The following is a 6,000-nucleotide window of genomic DNA, read 5'->3' as shown; positions in this document are numbered from 1 at the left end:
CTAGATATTCGTTTATTGACGACTCCAAATATTACAGAAAATAACATATAGCGACGCATTCCATTAGTGAAGATGGGATTTGTAACGGCAATAGATTTGGGGTTGTCACAGTTCGGTTTATCATAACTTCTTCATGCGAAGTCAGATTTAGACATTCTCTATATTGTTGGAATTGTATGGACGTATACTTTGAGTTCTGTCATAAAGAAAGTTCATATTTGTATTAGAATTTATCATGAACTATATAATACATTTATCACATTACATGATTAGCATTATCACATGTGATTGTTATTGACCTATTTTGGCTAGTGTTACAATGTGTCACACCACAAAACTAGAACGACGGAAACGTTTTGGGGCGGAGACGTCATGTACAGTATCATAAAAATGCATAACTGTAAAAAGAAGCAACAACATCCATTGTATAAATAGAATAGTTAAATACATTTGTGTTCTTTTGTAAGGTTTAAATGACATCAAAAAGATGTGCAATCAAAGTAAAGGCGAGTCTTGGTTCCATTCCATTCTTCAAAAGTTGTGTGGGTGTACCTGTCTTACTGGTTCCCTGAGAATGGAAGTTATTTTGAAAGAGAGAATCAACATAAAATGTTGGTGAGTTCATAAGTATTTAGTGTCATTTAGTTGTTGAAAACCTCAAAATGTTTCTATTAAAAACCTTGAAAAGTTTGTAAAGTTTTCCCAGAAAATCCTATATTTCCTGCTTATAATTAAAGTAGCCTTCCACCCGAGGCCCAACTGTTTTACATGTTTGATTTCATATAAAAATGCAATGTTTGCATATTTACTTGTAATAGTATAGAAAAATATAGTAGTAATTTGTTACTGTGCAAAAGTATATTTTCTCCCATTTATCATTATCATCTATTAGGAAAATAGAATGTTTTTATCTCAGCAGTGACACTAGTTAACACCCCAAAACCGAAACGTCGGAAACGTTTAGGGGCGGAGGACGTCATGTTTAGTATCACGAGATATGTATATGGTAAGCAAGTAATGATCAACAATTTCATTTAGAAAGAAAGTGTTTACAATGTGTGCGCTCAGAAAACATAGAAGTCATAAACAAATAACAAAACAAGACATGAAGCTATAATGCACCATCTTCTGAATTCCCAGCACGAGCACCTATTTAGTAGTCTCCTGAGAATACAAGTTATTTGAAAGAGTTGATCAGCAATTAAGGTGGTGATTTCATAAGATTTTAGTGATGTGGGTAAGCTGTAAAATGTGGTTGAAAATGTATATGTACAAGTGATGTAAGTTGTAAGTTCTCTTATGAAAAGTTCGCCCGTTCCTCTAGAAAATCCTATATTTCCTTCTTGAATGAAAGTTAAGTAATTTGACACTACAAGTCTTTCTATGGGTACTAAGTCAATACAAGTTATATAAGTCTCGGAGTAAACAAACAATCGATTGTTCGTATCTGCCCTAAGCTCACAACCCAACGAGGAACAGAAAGTAAGGCAGATAGCACACATCCCATTGGTTGTTTGATCGTTGTCATATATAACCCTGGTGTATTCACTTGTTACTCATGGAGTTAGTTGTAATGATTTCTTTATATCTAATGAATAGTTCTTTAAGAAAACCTATATTTCTTATAGTAAAATAGTGACCATAGTGACTACTTTCATAATAGCTTAGGTTATACTGCTATATATAATCTAATATCACATAGAAAGTTAATTGAGTGAATCTGCCCTAAGTCCACATCCCAACGAGGACAGGAAGTAAGGTGCAAAACACACATTTAACTATCTATTGGGTATTAGCTTTATATATAAACATGGTGTATAAACTAAGGTATTATAGAGTTACTCACCTAAACTCTTTAAAATTGTACTGGCTTAATAAAATGGATTAAGCCCTTATCTGGGAAATTTCTAGTTTTGTATGCCAAAAGTAATGACTTTGAAAAGTATGTTTTATACTAGAAAAGTTGTGCTTTGGCTCTGTGTCCTATAACCTGATCCATACCTGGTGCCCTTATGGTGACTTAATGTATACTAAGCATAAATATATATAGAATTGGGTAGATAATAGATTGGGTGAATCCGTTCCAAGCCCACAACCAAACAATGACAATAAATGAAGCGGAGGACACACATCCTATTAGCTGTCGGATCCTATTGGTATATATGTACCCTATGGTGTATACATTAAGGAATCATAAGCCTAGCATTATGGTATTGACTTTTAAAAGTAGCCTTCTACCTAGAGCTGACTGTTTTGAAAGTAGCTTTCTACCAAGACTCGACTGTACGACTATTAATAATATAGACATTGTATTTTTATATCCTTCTGTAATTATCGTATTGACAGTGTAAGTACTGTAGTATTTGTAATAAGTGACTACTTTTAGTACTATTTTTCCTTAAGTCAGGGTTAAGGCATAATGTGATGGCTAGATCCTATGCTAAACGCTCCCTTATCAAGAGATTCTAGGAACTACACGCGACCCTTGCATGAGTGCAAGCCACGAACATCCACATTATTATGATCATGTATACCCAATATAACTATCACAATGTGTTGTGATTCATTGGTATTGTTAGATCGTAAACTGTTCCATGCTAAAGCACCTTATTATGATCTATTATGTTATCGTATATTGATATCGTATTTATGTAAATGTATTCATGTATGTGTATCTATGTAAACGTATTTATGTAAACGTATTGCGTTAGTATAGACTCATGAACTGGACTGACTCTTTGTGTGCTTCATTGTACTAGAAGTCATGAATAGCATTCTCCTAAACTATACGTATAATAGTTTCCTATTGCTCTACTTGGACTATTACTGAAAAGACTTGTTTCTCTACTAAGTTATGCTTGTACTTTAAAAACCGAGTTTTGTATAACTATAAAGTAACATAAACTTTAAGAGTTTTTAAATGTTTTGAAAACTTATAAATAACATAAGTAACATATTGAAAGATGTTTATAACAAACATTTACACAATTATCATTGTGTTCAACATGTATTCCCCCCTTTAAAACAGTTAAAATAGTTAAAAGATTCATTACGGGGTATGAACTCACCTGATGTGGGTGATTCAAACAGGTATGCGCGTACGGATGATAAGTTCCACGAATGAAGTACCGGGATACAACAAGTCCTAAATAACATATAGCAACACATATTGACATGAATATAGAGTTTATCAGCAACTATACGAAAGAAAACACCTTCCGGGAGTAGGAAACACCTTGGTTAAGTGTTGGAATCAGATGTGATTAATCAAAGGGAAGTGGAATGACCAAAACATGAGTTTAAGGTCTTGTGACCATCACTCATTGAGTTTACGGTCGTAAACCCATGAGTTTATGGCCGTAAACTCATTACACTTTGACCATTTTGAGTTTTGAAGCCTTGCAAGTCATACTAATCATTCCTACTTCATGGTTAAGCCTTCAGAAGTGAGTAGGTCATCATATCACTCCTAAATGGAGTTTACGGCCCATGGACCATTTCTCCATGTGTTTTATGCCGTAAACTCACTTGGATCTTGGCGTTTTGATGATTTCAAGGCTTAAACACTTCAAGGTAAAAGTCTAGGCTAGTTTCTAGGCTTTAGGAAGAAATATGGGGCATGAAAACACACCTTGGGGTGTTTACGGTTTTGGGAGATCCCTAAATCGTAAATACATATAAATGGGGTATTTTGGTGGTTTTGTGTGCTAAACGCATCAAGGTAAGGTTCTAGGTTTGATCCCAAGGTTTGTAAGGACATAAGGCACACTTTGGCACCATATTTTAGGGTTTACGGTCCAAGATGTTCTTGGACCGTAAACACCCTTGATCCTTGGTTTCTTGGGTGATTTCTTGGTGTTTAGAAGTGTAACAAATCTTGTAAGACTCAAGGATAGAAGCACTTACAAGGTAGAAACTTGAAAAGGTGATAAAAGTCCAAGAACACTAGTGTGTGTTCTTGGTGAAACTTGAAGATCTACACTTTTGGAGTCATTTCACGGATGAAATCATGTTAGATCACCAGATTAAGGTAGATATCAACTTATTGGGGCTTAGAAATACTTACAAGTTGAAGATCTTGAAGAACAATGGGATGATACTTGATAGAGAAATGGCTCTAGTCTTGGAAATGTGGAAAAAATGAGAAAAATATCTAAGCTCACTTATATAGTCTTCAGGGTTTACGGTCCCAATACCATTTTGGACCGTAAACTCCAAACTCTTGAAGTTTTGGGCACTTATTGCTACATAATAAACCCTAGGGTATCCTATCTCCTGGTATCTTATGAAGCACTAACTTTAAAACACTCAAACTTATTCCAAAAGCTTGAAAGTTAGCAGAAACAGTTTTGACTTCAATTAGAGTTGATGGTTGTACAGAATGGAAATTTTTGGGTTCTCACATACCACTGATTCAGGAATGATAAAAATGAAGACTCAAGGTCGTATTAAATGTACCATACTCCTTGGAGAGTCTTATTGCCTTTAATTACTATTTGGTTAATTAAATGTTTACATGTGATTTAGTTTGTAACCATGCTGCTTAACGGTTGAATACCTGACGACCTACTGGCGTCATAAAATAGTGAGGTGACATTTTGTCACCGTTCGGCCTTACTGGCTGGGACTGTAGCTAGTAGTCGGGGTGTGGGAGTGTGTGTCCCATATTGATCTATACACATAATGCCTGCTCTCCCTCTAGGAGACTCTGGTTACAATGTGATACAACAATGTATTGTTGTATCATGAAATAGTATTTCACATTCTAGTTATCGGATTCTGGTGTTTATATAGTATGTTATAGTGTATTGAATGTTCTCCCTGTACTAGTATATAGTATGCTCTCTTGTATAGTATAGTGTAAGTTCTCTTAGTTTCTCTCAATAGTATGTTCTTTCTGTTTCTCATAATAGTATGTTTGTATTGACTCATAAATGAAGTGACTCTTGTATGTTTCATTGTACTAGAAATAGTGAGTAGAAATCTCTTATGCTATACCTATTATAGTTTACTAGTAATGTTCTTTGACTGACTGTGTGTGAGTTGTACTGAAATAAAAGCTTTTATATCTATACACATATACATAATATATAACTAATGTTCAAACGACACTCATGCAAACGACAGAATACTCTAAGTCCACAACCAAAAAAGGAATAAGAAATAAAGCGAGTTACCAGTCCTATGCCCTTTCAACCTTACTTATATAACTATATCCATATAGACATGATTTTGACAACATATATAAGCTTAAAAAGAGTTTTAATAAAGATTTTAACATAAAAAGAAGTTTTAAACATTCGAATAATAACAGTTGACTTGATATCAGTTTATAAAAGGTTTTAAAGAGAAGTATATGAAAAATCCCCTTGTTTGAAAGTTATTAATCACATGTGATTGATATAATAACTATAATGTTTCAACTTGTATCCCCCCATAAAAGCATTTAACTCATTTAAAAGGTAAATTAAGGGGGGTATGAACTCACCTGAAGTGAGTCTTTATGATGAATGTATGGTATAGGATGCTAGGTGTCAAGTGAAGACTTGAGCACACACACCGATCCTATTTAGCATACGATGACACATATATGTATAAGATTAGTGTTTATTCAAATAATCAAGCAAGGGAAAACACCCTATGACTTAGAAAACACGTAGATTGAAGGATATGAATCACATACGATTGCATACTTAGGGTGTACGGCCATTCTAAGAGTTTACGGCCCAAATGGCATGACCAAGGGAGTTCGCGGCCATGAGTTTGCGGCCCTATGTGATTTTGGCCAACGAGTTTAAGGTCACTAGAGTTTACAGCCGTAAACTCATGCTATTTTGTGCATATGGGTGTTTTAATGGGTTTTCAAGCATTAAGGAAGGGTTCTAGGTTCATGTCCAAGCCATAGGAAGAGTTTAAGGTCCAAATGCACCCCTATTACGGGTTTACAGCCAAGGGAGATGCTCTTGGCCGCAAACTCTTGTTGTTCTTTGGAAAAGCTTG

The sequence above is a fragment of the Lactuca serriola genome, chromosome 1 (assembly GCF_051521515.1).
Source record: "Lactuca serriola cultivar US96UC23 chromosome 1, Lser_US96UC23_V15, whole genome shotgun sequence".
Taxonomy (NCBI): domain Eukaryota; kingdom Viridiplantae; phylum Streptophyta; class Magnoliopsida; order Asterales; family Asteraceae; genus Lactuca; species Lactuca serriola.
The sequence above is the reverse complement of the archived record's forward strand: the minus strand, read 5'-3'. Positions refer to the sequence as shown.